General features: G+C 36.8%; 1 pseudogene; it reads left to right on the forward strand.

Moving 5' to 3' along the window:
- Positions 1–23,429, forward strand: part of LOC118980107 (40S ribosomal protein S7-like) — a 67,689-nt pseudogene extending 44,260 nt beyond the window's left edge.
- The last annotated feature ends 1,516 nt before the right edge of the window (positions 23,430–24,945 follow it).

Below are 24,945 nucleotides of genomic sequence, written 5' to 3' on the forward strand. Positions count from 1 at the left end.
GTTTTGCTGTTATTATTGCTACTTTTTTAATAGCCCAATTTTGTTTGTCAGACAAAGTAGTTAAATAAGGTTGAGAAAAATGCACAGCAATTGTCATTAAGGAAAATAACTGTGATTGTAGAGCAAGGAATCTGATTTTCTTATATGTGTAATAACAAAGTATGAGTCTGTGTTTTGTTTTGCAGCTCACAAACTGGTTCTGAATATAAACTTTGGAAGAAGAGTTTTCAAAAGTAGCATCATCGAAATAACCAATGGCTTTCAGAGTCATTATTTATGAGCATAATATAAGGCCCAGAACAAAGAAGGCCCCTTTTTATCACAAAACCTTTTATTACAAAACCATAAGCGTATAATTCTGCAGCATAATAATACCACACTCAAGCACATCATATGATATTTTAAGTGAAGTATTCAAATAAAAACTATAAATTATGACACCCATACTATTACCCTACCAACCACACACAAGCAGACATTACTTCTGCCAGACCCTGTGTATTTATTTGCATATATAAGTCCTGTCCAAGAGTCCACAAACTACTAAAGATAAACTAGGTAAATAGTAATTATCAGACATTTCATGACTTAAGTGGCATCCACTTGCTGATATGCAGTGGAGACATTTCAGCAGAATCTGGCAGAAGCTGTATTATTAGACAATTTAATACCTTGGCTTAGTTCTGTTTGCCTGGACAAGTAGTGAGGTGAAAAAAAAATGCCACAAGTGGAAACCTCAGGTCAAAGCATGCAATGCTTTCTTGACATTCAGGGCTGCTCTCAGTGTTACGACTCAACTCCAGCTTGGCTCCTGCTGATCACTGGCAAAGGGATCGAATACTGTTTTATTTTCAATCAGTGAAATATTTTAGAATTTGCCTTGGAGGAGAAAGCTCAAGTTACAACTGGTTTCCTGCCAGCAAAATGAGAAGTTGTCAGTACATGATTGTTGAATCCAATTGATTTGAATTGAGCACTCCTGGAGGCAATTAGTATCATGACTGGGAAGGGGAGGTTTGTGGCAATTACTCAATATTTGTGGATCACCTACTATATGCTGGAATACTGTGAATGAGAGAGCAGAGTTAATAGTGTTTCTCACCTCCGAAAGCTCCAATCCTGCGATGTGTGAGGGTGAGAAATACTGACTTCGTTCTAAAACATACAGCTATTTTGAGTGACAGCAGAGCAAACTATCACCATGTCCCAGGTGACATCATAGAGAAGTTTCAAGCCATGTTTCAAACCAAGACTGTAAATACATGTCCTTGGCAAATTATACCAATTATATCTCCCTGGTTGGGTTGTCATGCATATAAATATTTGTCTGTCACTTGGCACAATGTTTGCCATCTAGTAAAAGCTCAACAATGAACAGTTTTGCAGAACCAACCCATTTGCTAGTTGCAATGCTTCCTTTAGAAAATGAATTTGGAAAACAACCCAGGAGACCATGGCAGTTCATGAAATTCATGTCAGTTATAACTTACGAGACAGTGGAACTAAGTATTAGGTGTGTTCTCTATCTTTATAGGTTACATTGTGTCCATCTGATCACTTTGTAGTAGCTCTGTAAGAGAATTCAGGAAGCAGACCTTTAAAGTCCCCATTGAGAAAGGAAAATATTTTCATATCCTTGATAAAAAAGAGGGAGGTAGGGAATTTCAGGTGAGGAAGTGGGAACCAAGTAATATCCAATGTACTCTACCAAAGTCAAATACTTTTTTCAGTCTTCTTCTCTGAGCACCAAGGGTGGTATCCAATATCAGCTCAGACCCTTGGGAGAGTCCAGAAATTAAATGGGAAACTTCTTAATCTAAGTGTTGGTTAACTAGTTCGGGTAAGTGTGGTTATTATGTAATGAAGTGTTCAATGAAAATAGGAACATTTAACTAACACAAGACTTTTATCACTGATTTCAATCTCTTAGCTTAGAATTTTAAACAATTTACTCAGTGATGCCAAGAGACAACCTCTGGATTTTCGTGTTTGTTTTTTGAATTGGGTTTGGCAAGTACAAGAGATCTGTCGCTGATCAGATTTTCCCTAAATCGGGTGCACGTATCATCTCTTCTTGTTCTCTTTTGCTGTCTTTCTTCTCCCATTTCAATGGTGAATTTCAGGCAACTACTTTTCCTTAAGCTCATTAGGTGACTGATTAAAATTTGTCAATGGCGATTTGCTCTGTCGCATTTCTGTGCTATATATGAAGACTTCCTTCTACATTTTTCCACTGATGGTCCCACCTTCAGGTTTGAGTCTGACCTTACTAAAATATGTACAAAATGGTTGCCTGTCTCAGGTGTTTTTCCCATTGATCTCCACCTCCCAGTAGCCCTACCTTCGTGTAGTTTCCTCCCATATTGTGTAGAGCTTCTTTGTGTGGTCCGTAAAATATGGCAGATGTGATGGTATATCATTAGCAAGTTTTACTTCTAAAAGATTATAGCTTCCATCTTGATATCATCTCTTTGCATTTCTCTCTCTCCTTTACTGCAGGTGTGTGGCCATTGCTCTCAGGGCGGTGAGCAGCCATATCTCAAAGATACTCAGGCAGTCTGTGCTGAGTGTCCTTATTTACCTCCTGGCGGACAATCGTGCCTCTGTGCAACAGCCTCCAAAGAATGGAGGCTTACAAACTACAGCTGGAGTAAACTTGGAAGCTGATTCTTAGTCTCAGTTGAGTCTTGAGATGACTGCAGCCTTGGTTTCCAGCTGGACCATACCCTTGTGAGAGGCCCTGATCCAGAACCATCCAACCAAGCTGTTCATGAATTCCTGGATTTCAGAAACTATATAAGATGTGAATGTCTGTGAACAGCCATGGTTAACGGGGACTAATTTTCATGGCACTAGAACCCATGGCTAAGAGGCCTGGTATGGCATTGGAACTCCTCAATCCTGAGATAACCCTCCCAAATTTTTATCCACCACATGTGGGTGTGAGACCAGCCTGTTCAGCATCTCTGCATTTCTGCTCCTTCTACCAGTCGGGATGGATGTGGTTTATTTAAATCTATAGTTGTCAGACTTCCATTCAACTCTATTTCTGACAATTCTGAGTGATGGTTGTTCTGTAGTTTAACTGTAATTTCAATGTGGTTGTGTGAGGTGTTTACCTACACCTCCATCTTGACCAGAGGTCTTCCCATTTTAACTGACTGTGGGGTATTTTAAATAGTGAAATTCAAATTAAAAAATACAAATATGCAAAAATGTGACATTAAATGGATGTGAAAAGGGCATTGTTTATCGTATGAGATCTGAAAAAAAGAAGGCAAAGTACTGCCTTGTTCAACATCTGCTAGAATGGGCACATTGAGCAACTCAGACTTTTCTGCCCCTCTGTGCAGGTCCCCGGATGTGACTTCAAAAGTGCCTAGCATGCTGATTTTGAGATTACAGATAAATTTACTAAATAAGTAAATGTGAAAATATGGAATCCACAAATAGTGAAAATCGACTGTATACATGTTTCCTCACATATTCTCATTGCTAAACATGGCAGAGCCTTTGTCACGAAAGCATTTGCTACCTGGCAGGGGACTTGAAAAACGGGAAGAGGTACTGTCTGCTCTGCTGCACTGGCCCCTGAACATTTTCTATTATCTCGAATACCTACTGTCATACACTGTCCAACTAAATTGGATGAGTGGGTTTTACCAATTCGAAATTAGAATGTGAATCCCTTTAACCAGTGAGGCCAGACGGCTTGGCTCTTTTGTATTCTCAGACTGTGTGACTGCACTAGGTTACTGGTAACCACCTGTACCTGCCCAGCAGTTTCTCTGTTTGCACATGCTCCCAGTTTCCAGTTGTCTGACGTCCACTATCCTGGGGGAGACACATCGATATAGATCTTTACTAAACTGATTTCTTCTTTCCTCACCCCATTAAAACCTTCTCTGTCACTCAACTATGAAACTTAAAAACAAATCTAATCAGCCTTGCCTAATCATAAAATCACCTACAGATCTTATTTTTAAAAAAGAACACAGATTGCATTTCAAATATTATTTGTTATTATATGAATAACAATAATTCATAATAAGAATTATTATTAGAAAAATTCTCAGTTTTCAGAGTTCTCAAATACCTCATGAGAACAAAGAAAATAATAAATAAAAGAAAATAAGATACCTGACTCAAGATTTTCCTTAGACTTTCCATTTGACTCAGGTTTTTCATTGAAATGAGCTATCAAAAAAACAAAACAACACAAAATAAAGCTCAGGCCTAAATAATTTTCACATAAGTAGAGTTAAAAACACACTAATGCAATTGCAATGTATAAATTATTAGGCGGTGTATCCTATGCTCTTGGTTTGCTAGCAAGGAGGTAGCAATAATTGTAAAACATTGAATGTATTTAAATTTGAGATTCACTGATTCTAAGTACTTTTTAAATCCCACCAGAAAGTATCAACAGAAAAAGTTTAGCAACTGCATCAAAATTGCTTGGCTGATAGCAATTGAAAGACACGAAAAAACCAATTTGTGTTAGATGCATTTCCATTGTACTGTAATAACACGAAAAATGAACAAACAAAACAAACCTCAAAAGAAAGGGGCAGGTGATGATGAATTCAGGTTAGTTATATTACATTAATCTAATGATATTAATATAATATAACCATTAATATAATCATACTGCATTAATTTATTCATATAAATTATAATCGTTCTCATCATACTAAAGACTACTTTCCCAGCTAGGAAAAAAAGTGGACTGAGATGGTCTTGAATACTTAGAAAAGCACTTGAACACATGGACCATTCCTATAACCTTATATGTTTATTTTTAACTTGAAATGGAAATAAACTGTCCTCTTTTTTCTGTACTGACTCGTATTATTTACTTCTTAACAATATCTATTTCCTTTATATTCATTACCTGACTCTGGTTGCATTTCAGTTATTCGTTTAAACTCCTATTTAACATCTTCCTGTTGTGGTTTGGATTTTTGTAGCTGCATTTACTCCTCTGAAGCAGAGCATGGAAAGGAGCTGTTAATAAAGAGCTCTATTTTTCCTTAATCCCAGGATCCAGTCTTTCCTCAATCACCTTTCTCTAGTTTATTGGTAATAAATAGTCCAAATTAATTGTTCACAAATTCTGTTGAATATTTGAACCTTCTGTGGAACTTCTTGAACATACAACTGCTACAATTATAAATATCTTACAGTTTCTGATTCAGATCCTGAACAGGACTCAGGCACAGGAGACACCAGGTTGATCATCAAGAGAAACCAGAGTGAGCCCTGGTTGGTACAGCTCAGTGGATTGAACTCAGGTCTGTGGATCAAAAGTTTACCAGTTTGATTCTCAGTTAAGGCACATACCTGGGTTGTGAGCCAGGTCACCAGTAGGGAGCATGCAAGAGGCAACCACACATTGATGTTTCTCTCCCTCTCTTTCTCCTTCCCCTCTCTCTAAAAATAAGTAAATTTTTTTAAAAGAGAAACAAAAGTGAGCTTTGGAGCTCTTAGATTTATTCATGTTCAAAATTACATTAATAAAGAGAATTCTAAGTTGTGAACTGAACTGTTGAAGTAAATATTTTATTCTGCTAAGAATTTTTGGATCTTTCAAATCAGATCCAGAAATCGGTCTTCTCTTCTTCCTTTGTATAGAGCCAGTCTGTTACCACTGTTAGAGGCCACATACATTCTTTAAGAAGTCTACTTCAGTTATTTGCAATAATATCACAATTCTCCTCTCTTTGGTGTAATTTAATCTTTGCCTTTTTATTTATTTTTTTTATTATTTTTTAAAAATATTTATTTATTTATCTTTAGAGAGGAAGGGAAAGAGAGAGGAAGAGAAACATCAATATATGGTTACATCTCGTGCATCCCCTGCTGGGAACTGGCCCCAGCTGGGAACTGGCCTGCAACCCAGGCATGTGCCCTGACTGGGAATCGAACCGTGATCATCTGGTTCTCAGGCCCACGCTCAATCCACTGAGCTACACTAGCCAGGGCTAATCTTTGCCTTTTTAAATAATACAAAGCAAAATACAAAATAATCAAAGTGTTATATATGAGTGAAAATGGTATAGCATTTTGTTCCAATATAAGAATAATTTAAAAAACCGAATGCAAGAAATATATACACATGTTCTAAAAGAATGGAATAGCATGGATTGGGTACTTCAAGTGATTGCTATGAAAACAAATCAATAATGAAACCCTTCAAATATTAAAGCAATCAAACACAACCGAGTAACATTAATTGAAAATCATGATATATTTTATAAATCAAAGATGGCAAATCAATAACAACGTTGAAGGTGCACCTTTGGTGATCAGTTATGATTACATTTTCCTGAAAGATGACCATGTAATATTGACTTTGAAGAAACTCCAAATCAATGGGTAAGTTGATGTCCAGGGCCATTCACTGCTTATATCCACAAAGTAGATCATGACTTAATGAATGAATCCTCTTATATGTACATAACTACATAAGCAAACAAGAAATACATGTGTGAGAGTAGTGGCAGGATTAAATTAAATGGTTAGTGTATATTGGATCATATGAAATTGAAAATAGGGAGCTGGGTCATAAATCAAAAAATCTCGGAAGCAAAAGGTACCTAGAGACCCTAATTCAATACTCTCATTTGACAGTGAAAACAATGGGGTAGAGCCGACAAATGATTTGATTAAGCCAAAACAATAGGTAATCTCTAGATCTAGAAACCAAGACAAATTTTTTCTGTCTGTAATGCATATAAGTAATGTATAGGAATCACACACACATACATAATTACTACTTCTACTGTGAAAGATATTTTATGATTTTATGGTTTTCCGGAACTTGGATTATATTTTTACAGGAAATGTAATTTTACTTACAAGAGCTACTACTCCAGAGAAGTGCATAAAGTTTTCCTGCCAAATACCCATCTTTCCTTCTATAAATAGAAAGAGGACTGCAACAGTTTTTAAGAAGAATAAGTTGAAATCTAAAATGATTTTTTATAAATTTAAATTTCACAGTGAATAAAATTTCTAATAAATTATTAGATTGACATTCCATAGTATGTATCTACAATTTTCACTGCCCCAAAATTTCAAAATTGGTGAATGTGAGATAGGAACTATAACTGTGTTTAAGGAACCCCAACTGAATTGACTATATGTTGGTTTTATGAACCACTCGCACCAAAAACATATTTTTTCAATATCCTACTACGGCATATAAATTCATTCAAGATAGGACACTACTTTTTTCTGTTATAATCAAGATGAGCTATTTCCCTTGATGTTCAAACCCAAAACAGTGATTTAGTGTCAACTTCCAGTGCGTCTTGTAAATCATCACAGAGAGTTTCACACTTCCAGGGTTCCCATTCACAAACTCTAATTAGTGTTTAATAATCTTCAGCTCTCATTCTCACTGACTTTATTTGTGACCTACTGTTTGATAGCAAACCACCTCAAAGTCTAGTGGTTCAAGACTATCATTGAACTCATGTTTCTGGGGGTTAGACATTGAGGCTGCCCTAGCTGGGTGGCTTTGTTGGTCTCAGACAAGGTCACTCATAATATATCACCTGTCAGTTGATTGCAAAGCTCTGCAGTTGGGGCTGACCTGGCTGTCGGCTGTGAGACAGACATGAATGTGTCTTGCGTTGCCCATCCAAAAGCATGCCAGCCGAGGCTTTGTCATATGGTGCCAGGAATTCAAAAAACGTAGGTAGAGAGGAAACCTTGTTGTGCGACAACTTTTAAGTGTATGCCTGCCTCATAAAGTCGATATTCCACTGGCCAATGAAAGTGACTTGCCCAGTGCAGGTTTAAGGAGTGAATGAACAGATTCCCCGTCTTGATAGGAAGACCTGCATAATCACATCACAAGAGTATAGCTATAGGGACGAGAAAAAAATTGTTATCATTTTTACACTCTATCACATGTTGTCACACATGGGCACTATTCTTCACTGCTCATTTGCCTGAATAGAATATCAGAAATTAAATTACTTGGTCAAAGTTCCACACCTAGTCAATTTTAAAGAAAGAATTAAGCCAATATATGTTTGACCCCCAAGCTACTGAATCCTTCTTATGAGAGATTTTGAATATATTTCACATCTCTTTCTTTTTTCATCAATATTCTATTATCTTAGTTTATGCCATCATCTTTTTCTAACTCCTCTTGTTTCCAACTCCCTTATCTGCAATATAACTTTCCTGAAGTAATCTGGGTGAGAGTTTAAAATGCAAATGAAATGATGCTATTCCCTAATTAAGACCTTCCAATGGCTTGTCATCCTTCTTCTCAGAAAATAAAAATCCTAAGTTCTTAACTGATTTATAAAATCTTAAAAGATATTTCCCCTCGCTTTGCTCCTCATAAATATGCCGTCCTATCCTGCCCAGAATTCACACTGTCTTGGTCCTTGTTACTCAACTACATTGAGTTTACTTTCAAAGGTCTTTGCTTTTGTCATTCTTGGAGACAAGACTTCTGAAAGGAAGACTCTTTTCTCTTGGACTACTTGGATCTCTCTCGTGCAGGTTCATTGCTACTGGCAACTTCATACAAAGTACTTTGTTGACTGTTTTCTGAGAAGTAGCCATGCTTTTCCCTGAGTCTTTCCCCAAATCAATTTATTATATTAATTTTTGGGCAGGAGCGGAGAGAATGGTGTCAATATAGCAATCATCAGCATTTGAAATTATCTTGCATATTAATTTTTGTATAAGATCTATTTTTTTGCCACTCTTGAAAACCAAAAGACAGTAGAGACCTTGTTCATCATAGTCACTGCTACATTTTTAATGAAGGGCCAGCTCTTGACATGATATTTGTTGAATTAAGAAATGACATGCTTCAGATCTAGGAAAAATTCATGAAAAATGACACAGGGCTTGTTCACAAACCCTTAGCAGCTTTCAGTAATGAGCTGACATTCAATTCTTACAAAGCTCATGTTCCTAAGGGTTTTTTCTTTGATGATATTCCCTAAACTATTGTTGGACATGGACCTAAAAGAATCAAAGCATTTATCCTTAGGGTATGTAGGCCTGGTATGGCTTCAGGGATGTCTGCATAACCAAAAGGGAAACAATGGTCTTCTCTGAAATTAATTTTCTCTAACGTCTAAATGAATGACAGTATATTCCTACCAGGTATAACAAAGAGGAAATGATAAAGGTTGAGGATAATTGAAGACCTGCATGATAAGCAGAAGTAGATATTGAGAGGAGAAATATAAAAGAATAGTGGAGTTAAGTTGGTCCAAAGGTTGTGGGTTATTATTAAGCTGATTAACATTCTCTAAAAGAATAGTAGATTTAGTGATAACTAATACAAAGTTTATTGGATTGTTTTAATTCTATTTTCTTTTATCTTGACTGAAATGAAATTATAAACTATGTCAGAAGTATATTTGGAACTCCTGACTGAAAATAAAGGTGGCTGTATTTTATACATTTTATGATAATTTTTAACACAGATAGTGTAAAATATTTCAGTTTCACTGGAATAAAGTACACTTGACAGCTGATTTATAACCAGAAGGAGTAGTAAGAACAGAGTTATGAAGATTAAGGAATATGTCCTAGGTTTATGAGTATACACCAAATAGTTGTCTTATAATTACCTTAGAGAATTGCTTGGAAAAAAAATAACTTATTAAACTGCAAAGTATACTATCTTCTTTTACTGCTGTTCATCAGGATATTTTAAAAAATGTGAGTATTTTGACAAAATGTCATTCTTGATATTGTTTATATTGGAATATTGACATTTTCAGAAGATATGGGATGTATCAAGGTGTCTGCGAAGAGTATTTTGACTAGAGGGAGGATATAAGTTGCTTAGTTAAACTCTCAGTTGAGTAATACAGGACACTTAATGTATTTACATACTATGTGTAAAGGTTATGTGTGTGTGTTTTTTATTTTTTGTTTTTATTAGAATAGTAATATCCTGCACCTAGACTCATTCAAATTTTATAGAACTACATTGCTAACCTTGATAATCAAGGCATTTTTTTCTTTTTCAAATTTCTGTAGCTGCTGCTTTAACATATTTACAACCCTGAGTACTACAGCAGTGGGAAATAAATATACACTTAAATAGATGGAAAATATTTAAGAATCAACATTATTCACTGACTCAATAAAACTGTGCTGATAAAACCTGCTAGGAAGGAGTAGGCAAGTGACTGTGGAAAAAGCAAGATAAGAGACAAATGTGTTTTTATTTTATTTTTTAAATTTTTATTTAGTTCCTGTTCAAGTACAGTTTTCTGTCTTATATTAAAGAAATTTAAATTATTTTTTTGCAATAATAATACATAGTCACAAATCAATTTTAAAAAATGGAAAGACTGTGTCTAATTAAATCACACACTTTAAATGGCTGAATTTTATGGTATATAAATTATTTCTCAGTAAATCTGTTTAAGAAAACACTATGTGCAAACTGATACACACAGGAATACACACAGAAATAAAGACTGCTCTTTATTGTTGACATCTATTCTGATTGGGTCAGCCTCTGCTTTGATTGGCTAATGCAGAGGCTTCACCGATTATTAAGTATTTGCCCATTAACCTCACTTCCAGGTAGAGAATAGGAACAGAAAAATATCCTTGAAAAATTATGAAGAAGAAATGTGACCAAAAAAATGTAAATGGAAGAAATTCAAAAGCAATAGCCTAGTAGAGGACACATGCTGAAGACAGAAGTTCTCAGAGAGTAGACAAGGAGCTACGTCCATCAGAATTACAGAGTATATTATTAGAATGCGTATTTCCAAGCTCCACCCTAAATCTAGAAAATCTGATTTCCCATAGATAAAACCCAGCTAAGCAAGTTATATTTTAATAAGTACCGTGACATAATTTTTAAGGATCGAAACTAACAGTTTGAGAGCCATTAGTTTGGAGCACATTTCTACTACGTGGTAGAGTTTGATGAACTTATTGAAACAAAAGGATGACAGTGAAAACCAGACAACAAGATTTTCTTCAGCTTCAGAAAAGTGGTAAAATGGTCTCCAGAGACCTGGAGAAGTTGATATCACTACAGTCTTGCTTAATTTGGTTAAATCGGTCGGTATTTTCAATCATTAGGAAATTATTTAAAATTAAAAATTAAAATGTAAGAGAACCGAGGTATACTTCTGGTGTCCCCTAGGGAAACAGAGAACTGGAAATGGCATCACTTCCACACTTCATAAAACGTAGCTGGGCAAACTGCCAGTTTACGAATTTTTTTGAGTGTATCAGGGAGTCGGGGTCATAGTGCAATGAAGAAGCCTAAAATCTAAAGAAATGCAGGTATCCGCTGGGAAAGAAGTAGTGTCAGCCTTGGAGCTGATGTAGCTACACAGTGGTAAGAAAAAAAAAGTGAGCTAGAGAATTTACCAAATCGGTGGAGGCTAAGAGAAAGCTGGTGAAAGAGTGGAGCACGGGGGCTGCTGACATAAGGGAAGTTCACGTCATTTTGCAAGTTGTTCTTCATAAAAACCCAATTGCCTAACGTTGTGATAAAATGCTCTTTCTTAGGGGATCTGGAGGAGAGGAAAAGCAGCTGCTATGAAATCCATCTCTGCAGTCTCTTTTACAGATCAAAAGTCAACCTGTATGTGAGGAACACTATAAAACGCTGGCACATTTAATGTATTCAGGAAAAACCACTGCATCTGGGTGATGGTAATGGGAAAAAAAGAAAAAGAAAAAATTTTAAAAACCCATTTTAGGGGTAGAGGGGAGGAGAGGGCAGACTACACATGCTGGGAACAGAAATACCACCAAAGGAGGGTTAGAAGAGCCGTAATCACAGTCTTGACAAGCAGATACGTGTTGCCTACTTAATACTGAGGCTTCATGGACGCAGCAGAACTGTGTCCTCCCCCAAACAAACCTTCAGCAGCCGCCTAACAGCATCAAGTCATGAATAAGAGTCAACACTGTCAGAAGAGTTCAAGAGCACAAAGACAGCCTCAAATTAAGGCATGGTGAAAGGGGAATTTTTAAAGCTAAAAGTAAAACAAATATAAGAAAAATGCTTGCTACCTTGCTTCCACCTTAAATAAAAAGTCATGCTAAAGGAATTTGGAGAGAGTGGGGCTATGAGAATGACCACAGCGGCAACCAACCTCAAACCCAAACCACCTCCAAATTCACTCAAACACCCGCACTAACACAGGGTGCAGATGCAAAGGTGTGCATATTCTCAGGCACACAAAATAAATACACATACATGAAACCAAATCACATTCTCTTAAAGAGATCACAGATCTAAACGTAGAATGCAAAACTACAAAACTAGAAGATAAAGAGGAAAATATTTAGATGCCCTTGGGTATTACAATGATTGTTTTAGATACAACACTAAACATGGTCCATGAAAAAAAATAATGGATAAGCTGGATGTTATCAAAATTAAAAATTTCTATGTGACAGGAAATACCAAGGCAACGAGAAGACAAGCCCCACATAGGGAGAAATATTTGCAAAACACACATCTGATAAAGAACTGCATCCAAAGTAGACAAAGAACTTTAAAACTCGAAAAAAGTAAACAAAGCTCATTCATAAGTGGGCCACAGACCTTAACAAGCACCTCACCGAAGCACATATATTGATTGCTAATAAGCATATGAGAAGGTGCTCAACATGATATGTCATTAGGGAAATGCCAAATGAAACAACATGATACCACTCCACACCTATTGGTCAAAATGTGCAATTAATGCACCGCAACCCCCACGGCTGGCTAGGATTTGAGCAATGAGAACTTCATTGCTGGTCGGAAGGCACAGTGCACTCTGGAAGATAACTTTGGCAGTTTTTTAAACATAATCTCAATATACAATCCAGCAATCACACTCCTTGGTATTTATCCAAGGAGCTGTAAACTTATGTCTGCACAAAAACCTGCCCGTAATCATAGTACCTTAACACACAATTGACAAAACTTGGAAGCAACCAAGATGTCCTTCGGTACAGTAGAGGATAAATAAACAATGGTACATCCAGACAGTGGAATATTATTCAGCATTAAAAAGAAATGTTATCAAACTAAGAAAAAATCATGGATGAGTCTTCAGTTCATATTACTAAATAAAAAAATTCCGAAAAGCCCGTGTGCTGTAGTTCCAACTATAAGATGTTCTGAAAAGAAAACTGGGGAGACAGTAAACAGATCTGTGATGAAGAGGAGAAAGGAAGTGGCAGAGTAGAGGTGATTTACAGGGAAGTGAAAGTATGGTGATACGATGATGGACACACGTTGTTATACATTGGTCCAAACTTACGGAATGTCCACCACCAAGAGCGAGCCCTAAGGCAAACTATGGACTTTATATTACAATGATTTGTCGATGTAGGCTCATCCATTCTCTCAAATGAAGAACAGCCGTGGCAATGCTTGTGAGGGATGGGGGTAAGTGAGAAATCTGTGGCTTTGCTGTGAACCTAAAACTGTGCCCCCCAAAGCGTTTAAAATATTAAATAAACAACAACAGAAAGCACACTCACATACTTGCTGAAGTAAGATACAAAGATGGTATTTTTCCTTATTTGAAAGCAGTGATTTTTCCTTGTAGTTATTTATTCTTAGCTCAGGAATATAACACTATGTGTATTATGCTATTCTCTTTTCCATATCCTGGATCTATCTGAATGGGATAAGCTGCTATTCTTATATCAGAAATTCTTGTTAACCCCTCACCCAATATTTTCACTTTGGGAACTTTGGATTTCTCTTTTGAGCTTGTTTTCCAAGTTTTTTTAGCCTTGCTGTGATAACTGAATATTTTCTTGATTTGAATAAAACAACCACACAAAGGAAAGAAGGAAAACACAAAATTTATTTTGTGCCTTTACTAATTGCAAGCAGTGTGATTCTGCACACATTGATACTTGACCCTCGATTTTCTCATATTTTAATTGGTAATAAGAAGGCCTGCTCTACTAATCTATTTTGATTCTCGTTAGTATCAAATGAGGCAACATAATGGGAAAAGGGCAAACAATATAAACTAAAACCACAGATTAATACCCTGAGCCAGGCAGCAAGCAAAAAAGAGAAAAAAGAAAAAATCCTTTTAACTCTCAAGTTGCAGCTTGAGAGACATTGGGTGGTAAGGTGGTGAAAGAGAACCATTCCTGAAGAAAAGAACTTCTAACCGGAACAGGACGATCTTCAGTGTGAAATTTACTCTGGAAAAGCGTCCCCTCCCTCACCTTCCACAAGACCGGGGTTATTTGTTTTGCCTCCTGCAATCCACTGGGGCAGCTGCAGAAAGTAATTTACAGAAATGTTGTAGTAGTCATTTATTTATTGATTTTTGGGGAAAGCATTTGGAGAGACCCTGCACACATTTAGGTAACTCAAATATCAGCTGTAGCCAGTTGTCCCGGCCCAACTCTGTCTGACCTTGTGTTAACTGGCGTGGAGGCCGGGTATCCTCTGCCTTTCAGTGCGTCATGCGTTTGTGAATTGCGGTGCTTATTTTGTAGGAGAAGCTGTTGTGTGGAGAAGGAGACTGCGGGTGGAGATTGTGTTGGTGGTCATTTTGCATTTCTCCCACAAGATAATACATTACTTTTTAGACACCCACACTTTTCTTCTCTTTAAATTTCTCCTTCCTCCATAGAACGAAGAAATAATCCTTGCTTCCCTAATTCCGTTTCCATTAACTGCTTAAACATATTCCTGTGGTCTACCTCCATCTCAGATTATTCCGTTTTGAAATATCAGATTTCGCTACAATACATCATAACAATTCGCTCCCCTTTTCCATGGGAAAGTAAGGTACCGGCTTCAACCCCTCCCCCTTGACATTGGCATTTATCTTGCAGGGGTATCACTCCCAAAAGAGAAGTTCCGTTCTGTTAAGACCATTATTTTCCCAGGTGCTAAAAAAACCATTTTCCCCAAAATTGTTACGTTAACTATTGATTGTATTGGCTTTCAACTCCTTTACACCCCGCCCAACCTTCTCTGGGATGTTTGTAAAGAGATGCTAATTATTTGCCCCGCCCCCTTCACTACCGAATAGCATTCTGAACAGAAAGTCTGTTAAGCACAGTATCCTCTGTAGCGCTCTTTCTAACTAAAACAGGCTTTTGCTTTTGTTATCTAAGGATAACAGTCATTTTAGAAAGCAACTCCATGAACAGCTCCCACAAAGCAGGCAGTGTGTCAGCCAAGCTTCCTTCTGACAGGCGCTGATGGTCCCCTGGGTTTTCTGTTAGGGTGCAGTTAGTAACCAGGAGAGTGTTTCCAACATACATGTATATATGAGTGTAGACCCATATTCGCCTCAGGTTAGCATCAGTTGTGTTTCCTTAGGTTCAGACTCATTTTTGTTGGATTTGCCTAAACACGATCTTAGCAGTGTTTCACATTTCTATCTCCCCAGCTTTATTTCCTTTGAAATCTGTCCCACCCTCCTTTTCATTTCACCTTGATAGAAATTGTTATTGTATGCTATTTTTCAAAATTTACACACAATAAGTTTCACTTTTTTTACTATACAGTTATATGAGTTCTTACATATAAACAGACCCTTGTAACAACCAACATAGACAGAATACAGAAAAATTCCGTTATCCCAAAGAGTGTCCTCATGGTGCCTTTCTACATTCATGCCAGCCCCAGCCCAGCCCTGGCAATCAGTGTTCTGTCCCCTGTTTCTGTATTTTGGTCTTTTCTATAGTAAATGGAGTCACATGGTATATAACCTTTGGAAACTGGATTCTTTCATTTAGTACAATGTGTTTGAGATTCACTCGTGTGTGAGTTGGGTGAGTCGATGGTCCTTTCTCCTTTCATAGCTAAATGATATTCTATTTTGTAAGTGTGCCAGAGTACATCCATACACCCACTGAAGGGTATTCAGATTGTTTCAAGTTTTTATTTCAATTGTTATCAATGCTGCTATAAACTCTTTCATATGAGTCTTTGTGTGAAATATATTTTCATTCCTTTTAGGTGAACATCTAAGGGAGAGATTGCTGTGTCATGGAGAACACTTATATTTAATTTTATTAAAAACTGCCAAACTATTTTTCAAAGTGGTTGCATAGCTGACCCTTAAAATTTCTTTGTCTTATTTAATAATCACATGATTTTGTTGTATCTCAGTGAGAAAGTTATAGCTATTTTTTAAAATCTGTCTTTAAGCAAATGATATATTGTAAGGGAAAACTTCCTCTCAGGTCTAATATTGTTAAACTTCATGTTGCAGAATTTTTTTAAAAAAGGTATGTGGGTATGTTTTCTTAACTACTTCTCCTTAAATTTTCTCACTTTTCACCAATATTGTGCAGAAATAACTTAAACTTGCCTCTAATAGCCTATCATCCTCCCTGTGGGTAAGGTAGTTACATTTATTTGGCCCTTGGGTTGTACAGCAAGGTCTTGAGATTGTGTCACTTTCACATTCTGGTCCAGAGTCTACTTATGAATTGGCCCATTTAGGAGTGAGTCTGGAGCAATTTGAAGGAAACATAGAGCTGACAGTATAGCCATCATTCATTTTTTTAGAACACTCCTGAATTTCAGTGACATTTACATTTCGAATTTGAATCTGGTGATACAATCAGGCTGTGATAAGAAGGAAAAGTATCTACAGATATGTCATTCTTACCTTGTAGATAGTGGCATTTTTCATCCCTTGTAAGAATGAAGAACATGCTGAAACTATATTTGGAAATCATTAGAACCTATGTGGCTTTGAGAACAGCTATGCTTGTGTTTAGCAACTTAATTCAATCATTTATAAACTATAAGTAGATTCTGCAATCATATTTTCCCAACCTTTTCTCCCAGACTCCAAAACCTCAGATTGCAAAAAGCACTGTTAGACACTTTCTCCCTGAGGACACTTTTTTTTATTGGGTTATTAATGAAACCAGAGAAAGAAGTTTCCTAATATCCCCCACCCATAAGTAGCTGCCACACAGCTTTACTAAAGGTCATCTACTAAAGGGCATGTCCTCCCCGCTCTGTGGACCCTAGACATCAAGATGCTAACTCCAACAGTGCCTGAGAGTGGTCCTCCAGGGCTATGGAAAGATACAGGCAAGACTGCAGGGTGACCAGCTGAACCCACATCACGTAAAGGAAAATGTGCAGTAATGACGAGCAATATATCTAACTATGATTATGTGTGTGGAGACGTGTTAATCCTTCTGAGGAGCATGGCAAATGGTTGCCATACAGCTGAGGGAATGCTTTTTTTTATTGGTCTGAAATGTATACTTGTGTACATTTGGCAGCTACCTTTTGGTTTTAGTTCTATGTCCCATATGGTAATTGTCCCCGCCAGTATACTCTGAGTAGTGATTTTGTGTTTCTTGCTGCTATTTGAATTTACTTGTTATATATAACAGAGTTTTGCTATCAAGAGTTTTCACTCATCTTTATTAATGCACTTTTGCCTTTTTTAATACAGTCAGTGAAATGTGACCCTCTAAGTACTTATTTTTAAAGATTTATAATATTATTAAACTAATAGGCATGTAACTAAGCAACCTGTATTACCTCCAACTCTGTCCCCAGAAGCTAGATTATTAGCTTCTTAATTTTTCTTCTGGTATCTCAACATTCCTAAGTATAATGTTTCCACAATGTTTTAATTTATTTGCTTTCAATATTTCCTATTAATTTCCTGCTGTACTAGGCAAGGAGTTTGCTACTTACACCAATTTCCAACTTTTCTTCCTCTCCCTGGTGATAGAGGGTTGCCATAACTCACAAACAGTAATGCACAACACCCAATTTAACTGGAATTTCCAATAAACAAAAAACAATGTCTTCAAAAAGTATGTCTCAAATAGTACATGTGATATAGACTGAATGTGTCCCCACAAATTCATATGCTGGAACCCAATCCCTTATGTGAGGGAATTTAGAGATGGGGCCTTAGAGAGGTGTTGACCTCAGGTCATGACCTTAGGTCATGAAGGTGTTGCCCTCAAGAATGGGATAAGTACTCTTACAAAAGAGGCTGGAAGAGTCCTGCAGCCCGTTCTGCCCTGTGAAGACCTGGAAGCAAGCTGTGGCCAGACAACCTGCCAGTAACTCCACTTCAGACTTCCCAGTCTCCCGAGCTGTGGGAAATGCATTTCCCTGTTTGTAAACCACCAGGTGGACAATATCCTGTTATAGCCCAAACGGACTGAGAGAACATGGAGCATACTTACACTAGAATAAAATCTTCATCTAAACACCCAATTTAACCAAGTAAGCTATAGTTCATTTGGCAACCCCGTAACTTTTTATTTCTTTTTTTATTACTATGTTGGTTACCTTTTACAACCATATATCTTTAGTTCTTATTCCACCAAATATTTTTATCTGTATTTTGTAAGGTAGATATATTTACAGTCTCTTTTTCTTTACTTTAACTGCATTCCTATTCTTTTTTATATATTTGTAATTTGTCGGTAGATAACATTGACATAAACAATGTTTGTATGACTTGAATTACTAAAAATGTTCATGGTAGAACTAATTCATAAATGATGCATTGGCTTTTACACAATTTCTGGGTTTTCCCAATTTGAATATTTTCTAATGCCATTCCCCCCCCGCCTTACTTCACTTTTCTGTTTTCATATATTCTCAAATTTTGCAAAGACTAACTTCATGGGAACCTTCCGAACCAGGAACTAATTCTCTTTATAATTTCCTGACTTCCACACATTTTTGTTCTGGATCCTCATTTTTAGTTTATTTGTTAATTTTGTCAGAAAAAAAAAAAGACCTGAATTTTCAAGCAACTGTCTAGAGGGCTTTTTGGAAGTGATTTTTCTGAAATCTTGCATGTTTGAAAATAGCTGAATTCTTTCTTCATATATGATTGATTGTTTGGGTGTGAATAGAATTCTAACATAGAAATAATTTTCCTTGGGAGGTTGGAAGGAATTGCTTTCTTGTCTTGTTATCCAGCATTGCTGTTGAGAGTCATGCTATTCTGGTCTCATTCCTGTGTGTCTGCATCTCCTAGCTTTTTTTTTACCCCCTAAATTTATGCAACCTGTTTTAGTTATAGCTCTGAAACTTCATTATGCTTTAATTTAAGTGCATATTTTCCTCACTTATTGTCCTGGGTGGGCTCTTTCAATCTGGAAACACATGTTCTAATTTGGAAAACTTTTTAAACATAATTTTTTGATTTTTTTTACTACAATTTGTCTGGATTTGCTGATACACCTATTAGTTGCATATTGGGGCTTCTGAATTGTTTATTAAGGTTTTTTACTCCTTTTACAACTTTTAAATTTCTTTTCCTGTGTCTTCAGCTCTTTGAGGGAAACAACATACTTTATCTCTAATGTATCTGTTGATTTAGCCAACATTTTGTGATAAAAATTTTTCTAATATAGAGCAGCTTAAAGAAATTTGTAGTGAAACTTACATGCCCACTAATATATTCTACGTATTTATATTTTTAATTTCATATTTGTTGCACATATTTCAATTTCAAAAATACAAATAAAGACAGCCTTGTTCTCTTTCTGCTCCTGCTGCAGTGTATCTTGTTTTATGAGTCTATGTTTTTTTTACATATCTCTTTCTTTGAGAATAATGTTATCTGTTTATCTCTGTCTCTTTGACTTAGAAGGATTCCCCAAATACCTTATGCATCTTGTCTTATTAATTCACATTTACAAGTGAGTGAACAATTCGTAACTTAGCAACTACTCAGAGGTGGGCTTTGCTTTTGTGTGTTTGGGCAAGAGATGATCTTCACTTGGGGAATCCTAAATACCAGATTGATTGGCTGCTTCATATTCCAGAGGAGAGGATTCTTTTTTGTTGTTGTTACTTTCCTTGTTTAATAGGGGATAGACTTCTGTAGAGTTCTGCACACAAACGGAAGCATACGTGAGTGTGTGTGTGTATGTCTGAGAGCGAGTGGGTATGGTTCTGGGTAGACTGGCTGTCATTCACCTTTCCATTTTCCAGCTGATGGAAATTACAAAGCTGGAGACTTTAGGTTTCTGTTAGAGTTGCACCCTTGTTGTCACTCTCAGCTAGGCCTTTGAGATTTGGGATTCCTTTAGCAGATTTCCTCAGTTTCCCTTTATTTTTCTTTTCTTTCTGTTTCTCTTCCTCTTGGTCTCTCTATCATCATATTTATGCTTTTATATGATTTCACTAGAAATTTAGTGGGATTTTTTTAGAAAGAGAGGATAAGCATATGTGAATAATTATTATTTCAGAAATCAGCTCCTCTCACACATTCTACTCAGTTGTGCACACCTGAGATCTGCTCTGCATTCTCGTAGTGAGCTGTATTTTAGGAACTGGGATTTTTTTATACATACATACATGAAAAGTAAAGTAAAAATGAACAAATAAGTGTTATTTCAAGTGAAAATTGCTTGAACAAAATATTCTCACCAGATATGCAAAAACTTCTTTGTTGCAAAATCATTCACCTGGGAATAGTAATCTTGCACCTCACACCTGTTGCCAAACCTTGCAGATGTCCTGAAGATTGGTTTCCTGAGGCATGTCAGGCATGTGAAGGCTAGAATACCCTGGGAGAAAATCTTGACTATGCTGCCTGCTATCTCAGTAACTCAAGGAACTTATGTAACTTCTATGAGGCCCAGTTTCTAACTTTACTATCTGAAGAGTTACCAGGGACAATAATTTGCAGTTAACACATAATAATACATGACTCTGAGAACATTCCTGAACATATTATCTTACACATGGAATTTAGTTAACTAACTAGATTTGAATCTAGATACATCAGGATTATTACACATTAAGTCACATTAATAATTCACCTTCAAATTGTTAAGATACAAAAGAAGAAACCAAAAGCCAAGCTCTAGAGGACCTTATAATTCAACTAAAGCCAGCCAACATATTGTGACCTGAGTAAGTGTCATAGAATCAAGTGTTCCGGTGTGGAGGTGATAGTATCTGTTTCATAGGATTGTCATTGGAATTAAATACATTAATACATATAATGTACATAGAGATGTGCCTAGTGAGAAAGTCCCTTGAATGTTTACTGTCCCTAACGTACTTTCTTTTATATTATTGTTTGCTTTCCTTGAGCCATGGGCCTAAGAGTTTACATATATAATCTCATACTTCATCCGATCCATAAAGCATCCTTTTGAAAGGTACTGCTATTATTACTGTGCTATGGATGAAGACATGAGGCACAGATATGTTAAGTGATTTGTTTGAGGTGGGGGGCAAAGCCAGCAGGTGGAATTGGTGAGATTTGAGCCTATGCAGTAAGGTCTCCTAACTAGTCTCCAACCACCAAACCAAACTATTTGTTTGAGTAATGAAAGTACGAAAACCAGGTAGCAAAAAAATTTATTTTAGGGTGAGGTGAGAGAAGATTTTGAGCATTTTTCAGGCATCTTCCCTCAAGCCCCTGGGTAGGATTCAGATTGATATGGAAAGGAGATAAAAGAGAGTTTCCAAGTACAGTTAGTGGCACAAAGTTGGCCATTATGTTATAGGGAAATTAATTCATCTTCTTAAACTTTTTAAGGACAGAAACTGTTAATTGAAAAACAGGACTTTATGTATGAGCAAAAGGAATATTTTGAACGTCAAATAAAGCTAAATGATGACTTAAATGTTATTTTTCTTCTTTTAGAGATTTTATGATAAAAGCTGGAAATGCTGATATAACATAGATTCTGTGAAACCAGAAATCTCACAGAATGGAGCTTACTGCATAAATATATATATATATATATATATATATAATATTCAGCATAACCCTTCCATAATAGTCTTCATCTCTTTGTCTTATAAAGTACTAATTTTTTCTCTCTGTGTCAACTGGTTTATTTATCTATTTAATTTTAAAATCCATATGTTGTCCATTTTGTCAGTATAGTGAAGTCCAAATTTATCACAATCTTCAGGTTTGATTTAGGGCAGCAAATTTAATTCTGCCCTGTAAATAAACACACCCTGAATACATAACAGGAACGCCACTTCTCCTTCCCCAAGCCTCATAGATATTTAAGTTATTCACAGCTGCTATTCCCGTTAACACTTAAAGTGATTATATCTATTGCCAACTTCTATAAATTATTAACATCAAAAGTAGCTGTTCCCTGGTATAAAATTTCAGCCTTCTACAGAGCAAGGGAAACTTAGGGAGGTGTAAATAGATTAAGGAAATTCAATTGATAACATGGTCACTAGAAATTCAATCTTTGTTTACAAATTCTTTCCCTTTCTTTCCTAGCTTTTTCTTAGGCACAAGACTATTACAGAATGCAGAGATTCTGTGGAGATTCTGAAAGTTCAAGTGTGAGCATAACAGTGAAGTTCATGCTACCCAATCTTTTCCCCACACTGTTGAGTAATGAGGCAGCCGAGACACCTCTCACTGGAGGGCATCTTGCAGTTACTACAGCTTATCCAGGAAGGGCTTACAGACAAGATTCATAAAACAAGAATGTACTGAATTCAAAGAAAGAAATGATGAAGATGAATTGAGAAGCGTCTAAATGTCTAAATTAAAAATTATTACTTTCTCAGAATTCAGAAAGTGGCTGCCTATAGGATGCGATATCCAGTTCACAACGTTGGGAACTAAACACATTTAACGAATGAAGATGGATGTCTCGCTTTTGTGGATACAACTTATGCAGTTTAAAATAAATATTGTAATAATTGATCTTTCAGAATGATGTGCAAATGCTAAATGACTTTAGCTGTACAGTGCCAACACCCTGCCTTTGGCACTATAGTCTTTACATTTCTTTTAATAAATGATGAGCTCTCACGACGCCAAGGCCTCTCCTCAGCCAGTGGTCACCAGGCAGAAAGTCGCATTCATCTGGAAGCACCATCGATGTGAACGCCAATGAGAAGCAAGACCAGTTTGAGTCCAGCATCTCCCAGGCTCTACTGGAGTTAGAGATGAACTTGGACATAGGGGCCCTGATAGAGGAGCTGAGCATTACAGCGGCCAAGGGAATTGAAGCTGGCGGCAGTCGGAAAGATATTAGAATATTTGTTCAGGATCCATAACTGAAGCCTTTACCCAATATCCAAATCCGGATCATACAGCAGTTGGAGAAAAAGTTCAGTGGGAAGCACATTGCCCTTACCATTCAGAGGAGAATGTTTGCCTAGGCCAACTGGAAAAAGCCGTACAAAGGATAAGCAAGCGTGTCCCAGGACGCTCAGTTTGACAGTCTTGCAGGACAGCAACCTGGAAGACTTGGTTTTTCCGAGTGAAACTGTGGGAAAGAAAATCCTTGTGGAACTCGATGGCAGCTGGCCAATAAAGGTTCATCGGTGTACAGTGCAATGGAACAGCGTGGAGCACCGGGCTGAAATATTTTGCGGTGTCTCTAAGAATCTCACAAGCAAGGGTGTTAATTTTGAATTCCCAGAGTTTCAGTTATAAACAAAAATGACCAAATAATATACAGTTCTCAGTTTTAAAAAAGTCAAACTTTTAGTTACACATATTACAGTGCTGCAAATAAAGCTCTTTATAAATGTGTGAGAGATCCTATGACCACTGTTTTAATATTAGCCTAGACTGAAGCCCTTTCTGCCAATCATGCTGACAATAGGAATATATCATTGTAGATTAATGAGACTGGAATTATACTGCCGTAGTAAAGAAATGGGGGGAGGAGAAATCCAGCTCCTCTTTTCACGGCAACTCCCTGGTTACCTCCGTAAGCATGAAGCAGCTTCTGAAAGATTATTAATAGCTCTCTTGCCATTCTGATTGAAAGTGATTTTTCAGCAAGCACGGGTGTTATTCAGCAGAGATTTTATTGGCTCTCTAGCAGTGATTTTAAAGAAATACTTCAATTTGTAATGTAATAATATGTCTCTAGCCAGGGTGTGTTTATGAAAATTATGGCTCGGCTCAGCTCAGCTCTGAATTGCCTCACAGATAAGAGTTTGCCTGTTTATTTAGAGCAGGGTCATTGCCACTCTTCAGACCACAAGGATAAAAAATAACGTTAGATGATTAAGTCAATCAATCACTACATTGGCCGAATGTCTTCTTTTTGATGCCCAGAGTTACTACAGGCTAGCTTTTAATTTTGTAGACATCTAAAACTCAGCACATTCTAGTGGGCTTTATATTTTGTTCAATTTTTTAAAAATTACTCTTTGAGTTTCTGCTCTTTTTTACTTGGAAATACTACATATTTATTTTTTCCTAGATGAAAGAGTATATTACAGATTGGTAAAGCTCTTAGATAGGTGTTTATGAGAAAAACCATCTAGAAATTTGAATAGAAAGTCAAACTGAGATCCTATGGGGAAAACAATCAGTAGTTTCATTTGTTTTATTGAAGCCAAAGCTATCATATTGTAACTAATTTGAACTGCTGCGTATTAATGTGACCTTTGTATCCTCTGTGCTCCATCTTTTTTTTTAAGATTTTATTTATTTATTTACCTTTAGAGGGGAAGGAGGGAGGGAGAGAAACATCAATGTATGGTTGCTTTTTGTGCATCCCCTGCTGGGAGTTGGCCTGCAGGGAACTGGCCTGCAACCCAGGCATGTGTCCTGACTGGGAATCGAACCGCGATCCTCTGGTCCGCAGGCCTGTGCTCAATCCACTGAGCTACACCAGCCAGGGCCTCTGTGCTCCATCTTATTAATAAGAGTTTCCCTCATGTGAGAAGGTTCTACATGAATTTAAGTTCAACTTTATAACATTTAGGGATAAATGGACTTGGGTGGAATTGTGGGGTAAGCAGAAAGAGAATCTTGCTTTTCTGTAGTGTATGTGTGTGCTTTACCATGTAGATGTGTTCATTAAAAACAAAACTTCACATTGAGGTGTCATAGAGATAGGTAGATATAGTCTGTCCAGAAAAAGTCCAGCCATTGTTAATAGGAGAACTGCTTGTGCAACATGGATGTTGCCAAGGAGATCTTGCCTGGTAGCCAAGGAGAGTGAACTGGAATGTGAATGTGTGAA

The sequence above is a fragment of the Sturnira hondurensis genome, unplaced genomic scaffold (genome assembly GCF_014824575.4).
Source record: "Sturnira hondurensis isolate 20B ecotype Veracruz unplaced genomic scaffold, ASM1482457v3 Scaffold0001872, whole genome shotgun sequence".
Taxonomy (NCBI): domain Eukaryota; kingdom Metazoa; phylum Chordata; class Mammalia; order Chiroptera; family Phyllostomidae; genus Sturnira; species Sturnira hondurensis.